This window comes from Macrobrachium nipponense, chromosome 9, assembly GCF_015104395.2.
Source record: "Macrobrachium nipponense isolate FS-2020 chromosome 9, ASM1510439v2, whole genome shotgun sequence".
NCBI lineage: Eukaryota > Metazoa > Arthropoda > Malacostraca > Decapoda > Palaemonidae > Macrobrachium > Macrobrachium nipponense.
In genome coordinates this window covers 90,372,840-90,387,839 of record NC_061110.1, presented here as the reverse complement: position 1 = coordinate 90,387,839, position 15,000 = coordinate 90,372,840, and the positions used below count along the sequence as shown (strand labels likewise).

At 41.4% G+C, this 15,000-nt stretch overlaps 1 protein-coding gene and 1 pseudogene across 1 annotated transcript in view; one reads left to right on the top strand and one right to left on the bottom strand.

Annotated features, from left to right (window-relative positions):
- LOC135218663 (ras-related protein M-Ras-like) overlaps positions 1 to 15,000 on the bottom strand; it is a 166,290-nt gene that overhangs the window by 112,251 nt on the left and 39,039 nt on the right. The window lies entirely within an intron of this gene.
- Positions 784 to 4,911, top strand: LOC135217908 (ras-related protein M-Ras-like; annotated as a pseudogene).

Below are 15,000 nucleotides of genomic sequence, written 5' to 3'. Positions count from 1 at the left end.
TCGTGAAACATTTCAAAAATGTCCTAATACATAGTACCGTAGCGAGCCTAATGTTGTAGTGCTCTCATAAGTGATTTCCCCAAATCAGTTTTTGCTAAAGTAATTCAACTGCATTGGAAAATAGTATGACAGTTTTAACCAAACCGAATAATTTGTATGGGCAAAACTTACACTTTTTTTTTTTTTTTTTTTTTTTTTTTTTTTTTTTTGTTTTTTTTTTTTTTTCCCTGAATATTGGGTCCCCGTCCCAAGTTTCCAATTTGAATTTGGGTGGTGGGTGGATGTTTTGAGGAAAAATAGGGGGTTAAAAAAAATAATCCTAAACAATTTGAAAGACATGTCTATTCAACTTGACCATTGTTTTACCCTTAGATTTACAAGTAGTTTTTACTTTAAGCAGGAAAATGTTCACAACATTAGCTCGAAAAAAAGAAAAATAGAAACAGCAAATTGAAATTTATTAATATTTATTTTCCAATTTTACTATTATTTTTTTTTTTTTTGCTGCCTGATTCCATTCACACTTTCTCCAGATATGCTTTAAACAAAAATGACCTCACAAGAGAGAGGGAGAGAGAGTATTTCCTCAGTTGGTTAAGGTGTTTGAATGCAAAGCACTTACATAATTTGTTGCATTTAATCTTGGGGACAGGATTTTAGTCAAGTTAGCCTTTTTCAGTATTTCAGGTTCATAGTACACCTATACTGTAAGTTGCTTCAGTAGTGTGTAGTACTAAGTCGTGCTCTCATTCATGAAAATCTCACTTAATTTATTTTGCAGGTGTGTGTAGCAGTGTGGGAAAAGGGGGTGAGAGGGTTGATAGAACGAGGTCAGAGCAAAGCAGGAACACTGGGACGGGGACGCCAGCCCTCCTCTGGGTCGGCCAGCACAAACAGCAGCAGGATGTCAAAACCACCATCGGACAAATTGCCGACCTTCAAATTGGTAGTGGTCGGGGATGGTGGTGTTGGTAAATCGGCACTCACCATTCAGTTCTTCCAGCGGCTGTTTGTGACTGACTACGACCCCACCATCGAAGACTCGTACATCCAGCACACAGATTGCGCTCAGTGGTGCAATCCTTGATGGTGAGTCTTCTATGAATTGTATGAGGCTAGGAAATATATGGCCTTCAAAAAATTATAACACTACGCACACATCACTTATTGATAACGTAACAAAGTTAATGTCTATTTTTATATTTTTTAAAGTTATTCCTTTGTTATTCCCAACAAAATTGAATGGATTGCTAATGCATGCATTTTACAGAATCACACGAAAACCAGTTTGGAATTATTTTATAAGTTTCTAGTTTGCAAACCTACTGTTTATTAAATTTCTGTTCTCTTGATCCTTCAGCCAATAAGTATCTACCACTGGTATCTTATAATAGTTATTTCAGTTGCAGATTGTGAAATGCTTGATTGTAAACAAGAAAATTTTGAAAAGATTTTGGATATCTATTATGTAAGGCTTTGAATTTAAGTTTTGAAGATCATAGTGCTAATTGAAATTGTTCGTTACAAACCCTTTATTGTTTGTTGGGAAAAAACTCTTATGCGAGAATATATGTTCTAAGGGGTCCACAATAATAAAAATTGTTGAGAGTTTGTGTATAATTTTAAAACCCCCCTTTACAAAAAGCTTTCGAACCCTTCCCTGGGTTCCTCTTCAAGTCAAAAAAAAAAAAAAAAACCCAGGGAAGGGGCGTTCTGAAAGCTTTTTGTAAAGGGTTTTAAAATTATACACGAACTCAAATCATTTTTTTATTATTGTGAACCCCTTAGAAAACCCTTTATTCATCAATATTCTTGTTCTAAGCAGAGAGTTCTCTCTTGCATTGACTTGAAAGGTAAAAATTTGATTGTCCATGGCCAGACTGCTCTCCGCTATCCCACTTGGCTACTCTTTCTCTGCAGCCTACCTTTATCATCAGCTCCCTCATCCAATGGCTTTATTCATTTAGCCTGTTCCTCTGACTCACGTCCTTACATTCCCCCCCCCCTCCCCTCCCCTTGGGTTTTATTTGCTCTGCAGATGCAGCCCTTCTTAAGTATCTGAAGAAGATGGTGGTCTCGGTATTTCAAAATAATTTTGTAGCTGCCTGTTGATAGTCTTTGGACGAGTTTATTGGAGCTCTTTGATTTTGGTCTTTTCCCCTCTGCCCTCGAAGATGCTTGTTGCTTGACAGGCTGCAAAATGTGATATATCATATCTTATTTAAAGCACCTAATAGAATCATACAATTTGCCACTTGATCAGAGTAGTGCTACTTTCAGGGCTTTGTTAGATTTAACAAGTAATTGTGCTATACGGTATATGAAGGCTGTCAGTAATGTTCATTACATAGTACATTTTTATTTAATTTTTTGTGTTGCTTATTTATTACAAGTAACATGATTTATTCAAGACATCAAATAAAAGGCTTTATAAACAGACATATCTAAATCTACTACAGTACTCTCTGTTTTCAATAGTCAGTAAGGTTTTTTTATTGTTTACTGTCATTTCTTCAGGGTTTCTTATTTATTGCTGCATACTTCTTTTGTGTCGCTGTGTTCCAAGTATGTTTCTGTTGTGCCATAACATATCCTACTATTATGTTGAAATCTTATATTAACAATACGTAGTTATTTTGACATGTGAATCTTTTTGTTAGGAATATAGCATTAACCTTCGTCTGTGTAGTAATATAATGTAACCTTTTGTGTTGAAGTTAAAATTTAAAACACAATAAATCTTAAGTAGTCACTTGAAACATAATTATGTATACTATTTGAGTTACACCACTCACATTTTGCAATTTACTTGAACTTAGTATTTAAATAGGCACACTGTATTGAAACATTAAAAGCATTCTATAATTTGAAATGACTTAAGAATGTCAGCATGAGCTTAAAGTTTCACTACTGTAGGTTACACAATTTATGAGTACATATGTTTCTCTTCTTTATTATTATCACGTAGGTATTGTACTTTCATGCAGTTTATACAGAAACTTACAAATCATATTGTGGTGCCTGCAATATTTTCTTTTCAGATTAAAGAAAAAGGGTTCGCATATTTTAAGAAAATGATGTTATTTAAGCAAATTTAGGCTTTCTTTAAGTAAAGTAACTTTAGTAATGATAAATCTTTTTATTTCACTTATGTTGTACATTATTTTATAAATATATAAAAGAATTGGCACATTGCTAAATATGAAACGTAGCTCACTATCTTGGCTATTCAGTAAGCATAAGTTAAGTGTAGGTATGGTATGCCATATGTTATAAGATGTTCACAGGAGTTTTACCTGCCAGAGTATATCTTAGACAGTACGTGTACTTTTCTTAAAAAATATCTTTTCTTGTAGATGTGGAGTTGCATTTACCCCATCTATTTGTGAACATTATGATGGAGGAGTAACAAGTAAATAATTACCATGTGCTTTAACTTGCTAGGCATAACAGCCCATCATAGGTACTGGTTTTACTTCTATTTTTCTCATTGTATAAACTTGTGTGATATGATTGCAAGTGGTTGGGAAAGCAACCTGGTCTAGATCGACATGTATTCAAAGTGCTTCAACACTGTTTATACAGGCAGTGCCCGGGTTACGACGAGTTCGGCTTACAACCTTCCGAGGTTAAGGCGCTTCTCAATTATATTCATCAGACGTTATTTCCAGGGTTACGACGCCTACAATGCTTATCTGGCAGATGAAATATGACACCAAAAATGCAAAATAATCAATATTTGAAGGTTTTTTTTATAAAAAATGCAATAAGAATGCAGTTTACATAGTTTTCAATGCACCCAAAGCATTAAAATTAAGGTTTTCTTAGGATTTTTGACGATGTTCCGGCTTACGACGCGTCTCAAGAATGGAACCCCCGTTGTAACCCGGGACTGCCTGTATTTATATTTGTCTGGTACTTGTGGTATACTGCAGACTTTAAATGTAATATTGTTGTTTTTCTTATCTGCCCTATGTGGTTTCATTTTCTTTGGTGCACACAAGTCTACATTAGTTTCTAACCTAAATTCATATAATAGTTTATTCTCACTTTCATTGTGCAGCAGGAGAAGAGATGACAGTGTTGAACGTTTGGTATAATTCTCGTTCTTGTTTGTTTTCCAGTTCTGGATACAGCAGGTCAAGAGGAGTTTAGTGCCATGCGGGAACAGTATATGCGGAAGGGAGATGGATTTATGTTGGTTTATTCAGTCACGGACAAGCAGAGTTATGAGAACATTCAACATTTCTACACACAGATACTCCGAGTCAAGGATAGGTGGGAAAATTTAAAACTCTCTGTTGATACTGTCCTTTTGCAGTTACAGTGTAGCAATAAGTATGTATCTGATATTATAATTATTGTACACCCTGCCTGGCTGTTTGGTCCTTTCTCTGCTTATTAAGGTTCAGATACTTTGTATTTATTTCCACTTAATTAGTGAAGGTAAGTGTTGATCTATATTGAAAGTAGAAACTAAAAATAATAGCAAATAGTATATGAGATCATGATGCAGTTGCTACAGGGTATGGAAGATCTGCATTTTGATTGCTAATATTGTATCATCATTAACAAGAGGCAAACTAAAAATGGTATTGGAGGATTGGCGCAAGTTAATTTTGATAGATTTAGGAGACGAGTTAAAGGATTGTTATGCCCATTGTGGTGCATTGATACTTTTTTTTTATATATATGAATGTAAATGCCTTTAAGAAGGTCATTTGGGCTCTTTTTTTGCTTATCTCTAAATTCTGAGAAAGTGTTCCTAGTAAATTTCTTTTTTCAGTATTTACTTTTTAACTAACCCCCCATATTACTGAAGTGTTGAATAAAAAATTTATCATTCTTAAGGACTACCAGGTGGAATCCCATTTATGCAATTAAACAAGCGCAATATATGGAGGAAATATCAAATCTCCTCTTTTTTAGGGTTGTTGTATTGTAAAACATCTTTCATATTTTACTTATGCAGTGCTTACCATAAAATTATCTTTGTAAGAAGTGAAATACTGCATTATATTGGAACGTTCAGCTAAATTGAAAGCATAGTTTTTATCATCATCATCATCATCATCATCATCATTAGTCTCCTAGTAACAACAGTTTGCTGTTGCTGCTATTATATTGATTATTATTATTAAGAGTGGCAGATTTCACAAGAGTCCCTATGCATTCCACAGCATTGGTCAAGATTACTGTATAATCAGATTAATGTAATAGGTGACTGGGACCATCAAGCCTAATTTGTAAACTTCTGGCAGGACAGGTACTGGTTACCATGCACTTACCCACTTAGACAAGAGGACTACTCCTGATTCGTCCAAGCATCATCCTTCAGATCACTTGTGGATGAGTTTGTGCACGCTATGCTTGGTCTTGAGACCAGACCAGTTGCACATGGGGTTGCTCAGAACAGCTTTTCCTCTCATGCCTCTTTAAGGGGACACATCGGGAGGAGTACCAGCATAAGTGAGGTCCTCAGATTGTGTGCACAGGCAACGGGGTAGGCTTTTCCTCCCCAAGACTCATGGGGCACACTGAGGTGAGCCAGCACTTTGTTCTTGCCTTGCACATGCGTGTACTGAGCACACTTATTGTAGGGGCAAGTCTCCTTTGAGCTCTTCTTCTTGCCGCATTCTTGAGAAGTGCATGAATTTCTTCTGTCATGTCATATAGCTCTTTATTAAATAGTACGCCTCTCCCATAACTAAAGCTTAAGTGGGGCTTGATCTTCGTAATCATTTCATCACTTAATGTCCAACAGGGTCAGCGTATATGCTGTGGTTTTGGGCTTGGCATGTATAAGAACGGTGTTCTTCCCAAAACGAGAAATATTACTATTTATCCCTCCCACTTTTTTCTGAAGAAACCTGCAAAATTTGTAGTAATCATAATTTTCTAGCCACATAGGTTTAGGAGTTCTTACTCTGCAATCTGCTTTCTCTCCAGTTTATCATGAGCCCATTTAGATGGCAAATAAATGCCCAAGTCTTTGGGGACTTTGTCTGTAAAGGCTCCTCGTACTGTAGCTTGATTGATTTGTATGGCACTCATCAAACTAGTAGCCTTTAGAGCCTCATCATGGCTACTAAAGGTAACCCAAGCTTCCCATTTAGATTCTCTGCCAATAAAGTTCATCCTGATTTCTGCAACAGTTCCAAATGATTTCAAAGCTGTTGAGATCATTTCATAATCACAACTAACTGGTAAATCTTTGCTTACAACCTGGCTGTGTTGAGCATTTAACTTTGGATGAAGATTTCTTAGAGAAGTCTGTGTCCCTTGATTGAAGTCGTCATGAATGAAGCATGGCTAGAGGGTCCAAGGGAGAGGAAGTCACGAGGGGGGATCAGATTTGTTATTACTGTCTTTTATCATTTATTTTTATGCATGACACTTACCTGGCAGGTATATATATAGCTTATTCCTCTTGACGCACTGGCAGATTTCAAAACTCGCGGCAACCGCTAGTACACTGGTAGTTCAGGTGATGGCCACCCTGTTTCCCGTGGCTGCGTGGTACTTGGAACTATTCCCGTTTTCCTCAGATTTTCTCTGCCAGCCGAACCGGCAACATCGTTGTTGGTTCTCCGATAGAATTTCCTGCTCGTTGACTGACTTTTTGGATATTGGTATCGTATTCACGAAGTTAGCGTGGCAATCGCATTTGGTTTGGATTTGGATTTAGTATGTCTGATTCAGGAAGTATGTTTAGAGTTTGTGTGAAAGAAGGGTGTAAGGTGAGACTGCCGAAATCATCGGTAGATCCACATACTATTTGTAAGAAGTGTCGGGAGTTTGTATATACGTGGGACAATAGGTGCAATGAATGTCAGTGTCTGAATGAGAAAGAGTGGAAGGCTCTTATGAAGTATGTTGAGAGATTAGAAAAAGATTCGGGTTCAGAAAATCTGTCTCTAGGGAAGTGAGAGATCGGGGTCTTCGAGGTAAGCCTATGAATGAATCTTTGCATGTGTCTTCTCCAGCTCATTCACATGTAGACAGTAAGCCCCTTGCCCCTCAGGTTTCTCCTGCGCCCGTTGCTGTATCTGAGGAATACTACTGATCCACAACTTGTGAAAGTGTTCACTGCCCTTGCGTCCATGGGAGATCAAATTAAAACGATTAACAGACAAAGTGGAAGTGTTTAGTGCCAGTGTTGTGGAGGGGGCGCCCCTGATCGTCCCTCTCGTGCTCCTAGACCGAGACCTCTGTCAAGCTCCCAGACCCAAGGGAGAAGGTATGTCGACAGTCGAAGGGAGGCGCGAGTGGTTTACTCGCTATCAGTCGTCCCCTTCAGGCAGTCCTGTTGCTTCCCAGGCTGCAGCAGTACGCCATGGAAAAGGCGATACTGGGAAGTGCCGTTATTCATCGGATAGTTCGGCGTCAGGAAGGTAAGTAGGCGTTTCGCTGGAAGTATCGCGTCCTCTCAAGAGGTCATACTTTCCGTCCTCATCACAGGATGAAAGGGCTGTTGATCAAGAAGGGTGGAGTAGCCCTGAGATTTTTTCATCGGAGGATGAAGAAGGCCTAATCCCTTATCAAAAAGGAAAGAGGATTTTCTTCGTCCCAAGTTGGGTGGAAGTAACTAGCGGTGCGGTGAGAGGTGTTTCTCCGCTTAGAGGAACTCCACTGCGTAGACCGCAGGATCGCTCGCCTCTCCGTGTTAGCCCGGTGCGTTCTCGATCTCCTCATCATCAGGAGTCTCGTAAGGAAGCGGAGACGAAGGAAGTTCTGCGGGACATGCAGGAGAGATTAGCAGTGATTGTCCAATCATGGGAGAAGCCCGAACAACCTTCGGTTAAGAACGTAAGGACTTCGTCTCTCCGGTTCAAGTCCCCTCCAAGAGGACGCAGGACGTGCAGCGCAAGCCAGGACGCAGTGCATCCCTTAAGAAGGACGAAGCAGTGCAGGACGCAGGACGCAAGAGGAAGAGTGATGGATGCATGGTGGACGCATACGTTCAGGAGGACGCAGGCGGCAGCAGCTGGAAACTTTTTCTCGACAAGGAAGAGAGGAGTTTTACAAGTAGACAGCTCCGCATTCGCTCTCTAAGCAGGCTCTGCATAAGGATCCCGCTTTGGAGAGTCATCAGGATCTTGGTTTTCAAGATATTTCTTCGCAGGAGGTAAGAATTTTGTCGAGAGTGCGGTAAGAGGACAAGAATGTGGAAGCTCCTTCCTCGGACTACAAGAGACTAACAGAGTGCCTCCTTTCTTTGTTTGAAGGAGATTTTCAACCTTCAGGCCCGCCATCGCCTTTGTCTCAATTTTCGAAGACGAAGACAACCAAGAAATCGTCTTTTTTGAAAATGACTTTGTCTATTTCAGCCAAGAAAGCCCTTCAACGTGTAAATGAGTGGTTGAAGGAGAAGAGAGAGTCGGGGAAGACTTCTTTTGCGTTTCCTCCGCCAAGTTGGCTTCTAAGTCTGGTGTTTGGTACGCTACGGGGGACAGTCCTTGGCCTGGAGTTCCTGCCTCCTCCCAGGGAGACTTTTCACATAGTGGACAGCTCCCGTAGACATGCTTTACATTCAGCCAAAGTGTGGTGGACTTCGTCAGAGTTCGACCATTTACTCAAAGGTATCTATCGGACTTTTGAGGTTTTTAATTTTCTTGACTGGTCGTTGGGGGCTCTGGCTCGGACTTCGGAGATGGAAGATTCGTCAGAATCCGAGTTACCGAGAAGTATCATGTCCTGTATGGATAAAGCCTTGAGAGATGGAGCTAATGAACTGGCTTCACTTTTTACAGCAGGCGTTTTGAAGAAAAGACATCTTTTTTGCTCGTTCGCTGCTAAAGGAGTCTCGAACGCGCAAAAGTTGGAGTTGATGTTCTCTCCTCTTTCAGGACAGCTCTTCCCTCAGGATATCATTAAGGACATCTCGCTCTCCCTCACTCAGAAGGCTACTCAGGATCTACTAACGTCTTCTGTAAGGAAGTATTTACCTTCTAATGTAATGAAGAAGACTCCGAAGGATACAAGAACATCACAGCAGCCCTTTCGGGGTAGGACTTTTTCCCGACCAGCATTTAGAGGGAAAAGAGTTCCAGCCAAAAGAGGTTCGAAAACCTCAACCAAGCAATGATTCAGAAGTCCTCCAGACGTGTGTTGGGTCCAGACTTTTAGACTTCTGGGAAGTCTGGCAAAGCAAAGGAGCGGATCCTTGGTCTGTAAAGGTAGCGAAGGAAGGATACAAGATCCCCTTTCTTAAGAAACCACCTCTCGCTACAGCTCCGAGAGCCCTAGGGGCTCATTACATCAATTTAGAGAAGAGAGAGGCTCTTTGGCATCAAGTTGTCAGCATGTTAGAAAAGGGGGCCATAGAACCGGTTCTGGATCACGAATCCCCAGGTTTTTACAACCGTCTGTTTCTAGTACCGAAGTCATCAGGAGGTTGGAGGCCAGTACTGGACGTAAGTCAGCTAAACTTGTTCGTAGAAAAGACCAAGTTTACGATGGAGACAAATGATTCAGTGCTGGCAGCGGTACGACCAGGGGACTGGATGGTAACGCTGGACCTTCAGGATGCGTATTTCCATATTCCAATTCATCCAAGGTCCAGGAAATATTTGAGATTTGTGATCCAGGACAGGATTTATCAATTCAAAGCCCTTTGCTTCAGTCTGTGCACGGCTCCTCAAATTTTTACAAGAATGAAGTCGAATGTGGCGAAGTGGCTTCATTTGTTAGGAGTCAGAGTCTCTCTCTACCTCGACGATTGGCTCATAAGAGCACAATCAAACAACAGCAAGTTTCTGGAGGACACGAACATCACATTGGATTTAACTCAGCAGCTGGGTCTGATGGTAAACCTGAAAAAGTCACGGTTGATCCCCTCTCAGGAGCTAGTTTATTTGGGGATTCTGATATCCTCAGTGACTTTTCGGGCTTTTCCGTCACCCGAAAGGCAGACCATGTGCCTTCGGAAAGTGCAAGAATTCCTATTGAAAGACCAATGCTCGGCAGGAGAGGGGAGTCGGATGAGCCTGCTGGGGACACTCTCTTCGTTAGAGCGGTTCATTTCCCTAGGGAGACTTCACATGAGGCCCTTACAGTTCTTTCTGAATGAAGTCTGGCCAAGAAGATCGCAACCAGATTCCTTCCGGTTTCCAATTCCTTCAAAGATAAAGGAGGAATTAAAGTGGTGGCTAGTTCCGGGGAGGTTGTCAGAGGGTACGTCACTCCAGCAGAGGAACCCAGACCGGATATTATTTTCCGACGCGTCAGACGCAGGCTGGGGAGCGACGCTGGGTGGGCCCTCGGGAGGAGTCAGGCCTTTGGAACGAAGAAGAGAAAGCATGGCACATAAACAGGAAGGAACTGATGGCGATCTTCTTGGCTCTGAAAGCGTTCAGACCGTGATCAGCGGCAAAGTGGTGCAGATCAACGCGGACAATACCACAGCTCTGGCATATATACGAAAACAAGGAGGAACCACTCGTTGTCCCTTTGCAACTTGGCGAAGGAGATTCTTCTGTGGTCGGAGAGAGAAAACGTCACCCTGCTCACCAGGTTCATTCAAGGAGAGAAGAACAGTCAGAGCGGACCTGTTGAGCCAGGGACGGACAAGTGCTTTCCACGGAGTGGATGTTGCATCGTCAGTATGCCAGAGACTGTGGAAGCTCTGGGGCACACCAGTAGTGGATCTTTTCGCTACCGCAGCGACGAAGAGGTTACCGAACTATTGTTCTCCAATCCCGGACCCTCTTGCAGTCGCAGTCGATGCCTTCCTACTAGTTTGGACGGGTCTAGATGCGTACGCATTTCCCCCGTTCAAGATTTTGGGAAGGGTAATGAAGAAATTCAGAGAAAGTTGAGGAACAAGGCTGACTCTGATAGCCCCATACTGGCCGCCCGAAACGTGGTTCACAGAGGTACTGGAATGGACAGTGGATTCTCCGAGAAGTCTACCCACGAGAGTAGATCTTCTCAAACAACCCCACTTCGACAGGTTCCACAAGAACACCCTCGCTCTGGGTCTGACTGCGTTCAGACTATCGAAAGACTTGTCAGAGCGAGGGGGTTTTCTAGAGAAGCAGCGAAGGCAATTGCAAGAGCACGAAGGCCATCAACTATCAAAGTGTACCAGTCGAAGTGGGAGAACTTCCGTAAATGGTGTAAGATTCGGAAGATTTCTTCATCCAGTACCTCTGTGACACAAATTGCAGATTCCTTCTGTATCTGAAGAAGGAACTGGGTTTGGCTAATCAGACAATTAAAGGTTAAAAATAAATGTATGTTATCTGCAGTGTTTAGGCACAGAGGTTTAGATCTGTCCAACGACGCAGATCTTAGAGATCTTCTCAGATCTTTTAATACAAAGAAGGATCGACTTTGCAGAACTCCTTCTTGGAATTTGGATGTCGTTCTCTAAGTTCTTGGAAACGGATAGGGTTTGAACCTAATGGGGCAGTGCGTCTTTGCGAGAGCTAACGAAGAAGACTATTTTCTTAGTAGCCTTAGCTACAGCTAAAAGGATTAGCGAGCTGTAAGCTATTGACATGCAAGTAGGTTGGAAGCACAACAAAGCAGTTTGTTCTTTTCAACAGGAGTTCTTAGCAAAGAATGAGAATCCTTCGCATCCGTGGCCAAGATCATTTGAGATTGAAGGACTGGCTGATCTAGTAGGTCAAGAACAAGAAAGGGTTCTTTGCCCAGTAAGAGCCTTACGGTTTTACGTAGAAAGAACAAGAAGCATTAGGGGGACTTCATGTTCTCTGTGGTGTTCTGTTAAAGATCCTACTAGACCTATGTCTAAAAACGCGATGGCTTTTCTTTTTTGTAAGAGAAGTCATTAAAGAAGCTCATTTACTTTGTCAGGAAGAATGCTTCGGCTTGATTAAGGTTAAAGCTCATGAGGTGAGAGCAGTAGCTACGTCCTTAGCATTCAGGAAAAATTTAGCCCTCAAGGGCATTATAGATTCGACGTTTTGGAGGACAAACTCGGTGTTTGCCTCTCATTACCTTAGAGACGTGAAGACAACTTTTGATAATTGTCAAACGTTAGGCCCGTACGTATCCTCAGGTACAGTACTGGGCAAAGGAGTTTCCACCCCATAACCTAATAACATGCTAGGTTTTTATTTTAATGAGGTTATAGTGTTTTTTATGGTTGTCTGAGAAGGTTAATACCAGCTCAGTTGTGTAGTGTTTATTATTGTAGTGTGTGTGTGGTTCAGGTGACTAACTTTCCTAGCATGAATTCCCGTGGTAAATGAGGGCTAGGGTTCTCTGTCAGCAGATTGGTCATGTCCAGTTGTCAGACCCTTCTTGTTAGCTTTCTCAACAAACAGGTCATATCCTAGTTGAGAGCTACTAAGGTTTAGCAGGCTAAGAGGCAGGACCTACGAAGTCAGCTACCTTAGCAGGTAAGGAACTTAATAAGTAATTTTAAAAATTAGTTAATTTTTGAATTATGACGATGTTGCTGTCTTTGACCCACCTCCAAATGTGTCAATCAGCTATATATATACCTGCCAGGTAAGTGTCATGCATAAAAATGATATTGTTATGATACAATAAAGTTTTATGCATACAGGGGGTCCTCGAGTTACGACGTAGATCCGTTCTTACGATGCATCGTAACACGATTTTCAGCGTAAGTCGGAACATTGAAAAATACCACATGATTTAATGTAAATACCTATCAATAACAACGAGAGAACAATTCCTTACCTTTATTAGTTTGATTGGCTTGCACACTGGAGAGGAAGCTGCGGTGCTGGAGAGACTGGGGGAGGTTAGTGAAGAGAAAAAGAACCTCCAGAAGTTGCTGGAGATGCTGAGGCAGATGATTCTTGAGGTGAGGCAGAACATACTAGTACTGGAGAACATGGTCTTCCAACCAAAGCACCAATAACCTTTCCATTTCAATTATTAGACCACTACGCTGCTTAGTTATCACTGTCGCTTTCATAGGAGCAGATCCTTTCACATGTTCAACGATGCGCTCTTTATCTTTGATAATGGTAGCAACGGTCGAACGGCTAAGGCCAAGCGAGCGGCCAATGTTTGTTGGCGTTTCTCCCTTCTCAGATCGCTTTATAATGTCCACTTTAATTTCCATGGTGATGGCCTTTCTTTTCTTCGATGCACTACCATCAGAAGAGTCCGCCTTGCGCTTGGGAGCCATAACAAAGAGCAAAAAGTTACAAAAACGATACAACACGAGGGAGAGAGAGGCAGTGTAAACAACCAAAATGGCGTATGGGCGAGGACTGAGCGTAGCGAAGCGACGCCGTCCTCTCCCCCACAAAGCGTATTCTTCCGCCGTGCGCCTGGAACTAGTTCGCGTTTGTTTACGTTGCTTACGACGCTAAACCGCGTAAGACGGAACGAAGCAAAATATTATTTTTTATATTTTTATAGGGGGCGCGTTCGTAACCACGAAACATCGTAAGTCGAGACCAGCGTAACCCGAGGACTTACTGTACTTACCTGGCAGGTATATATAATTAAATTCCCACCCTCCTCCCCTCAGGAGACAGGGTTCAGAGAAAATCTGAGGAAAACGGGAATAGTTCCAAGTACCAGCGCCACGGGAACGGGGTGGCCATCACCTGAACTACCAGTGTACTAGCGGTTGCCGCGAGTTTTGAAATTCTGCCAGTGCATCAAGAGGATAAGCTATATATATACCTGCCAGGTAAGTATGCATAAAACTTTATTGTATCATAACAATATCATTTTAGGAGAAGTCATCAACATTTGGAGACTTTTGAATCTCCATGGTGGGTGCGGAGGTCATCATCTGTGCCAGAAAAGCACCATCATAGGGGCCAGAGGCACTCGAATCCTTACAACTGCTAGGCATAAAGATTTGAGAGGGGAGGGAAAAAAATAAATGAACCTGAAAACCTTAAAAAGATATCATCAGCCTTTCATGGAGTTTATTCTTCCACCAATGGCACAGTGAGAAACCGACTCCCTACCCCAACTCCACAGGGGATGTTACAACATGATTAGAGTGGCCCAAGTGTAAGCCAACCTGCTTGATAGGACTGAGAGTATTACAAGATACAGTCATCCCCACCCTTATCACATTATGGGCAAACTGGAATAGAATGCGGAGAGTCCTATACCCAGAACCAGATTCTCCTGGAACCCGTGGTCCAGTCCTGCAGAATAGTTCCTCAACTCAGGTCCGAACATTACTGGACAGTTGATGGTCCCACCACAGTTCCCACTATTTAGCTTTGGAAATAAACCCATTCCTTGTTAGGTCCAATAAATTTTACAAAGTGAAAAAATTCACCAATATTACTTCAAATATTACATGATAATATATGAAGACCTTCTTGGACTGAAACCCGGGATCTAATTCCTTGGGTTCAAGAGCCCCCTCACCACGTCAAAATGGTCACATTGGGCGGGAGGGGGCCGTTTATTATATACTGTAATGGTAAGTAAAAGCAACAAAATAGTACTGAATTAAGATCTGTAAGCTAGCACAGGTGGCCATGTTGAGTAGTAGATAGTATAAAATACACTAGACTGGTCTCAAGGAATTGGTAACACCAGTAGCAGAAACCCAGTCATAATCGGTGTAAGAGAGATTGTTGTATGATAGTCTTTCCTTCTTATTTCTGAGGTAATGAATAAGTTCTTGAAAACCCCCACAATTGATTTTTAGCTTTGTTGAATTTATTTTCTTGACAGTTATCCATCAGGTATGTTTTGCCATGGCATGTTTTATGCAGTATTTTTTCAGAAATGCTCATTTATGTATAAAGCTTTTCAAAAGATGCAAAAATAGACATACTTAAACCCCCTCGAGATTCTGCTTTCATATTTCTTTTATAGAGTTTTGTTTGAAATTATTGTAAATATTTCCTACTTTGGAAACATTTGGGCGACATACAGAAGATGTTTGGAGGGTGGGAGGAACTATTTCAATCTTCTGAAATGGGTACCACTGCTTGATTATTAGTTATACTTTTTTTAACACTAAGAGGAAAAGGGTGTACAATTCCGTGAGTTTTTACACAGTAATGCTGA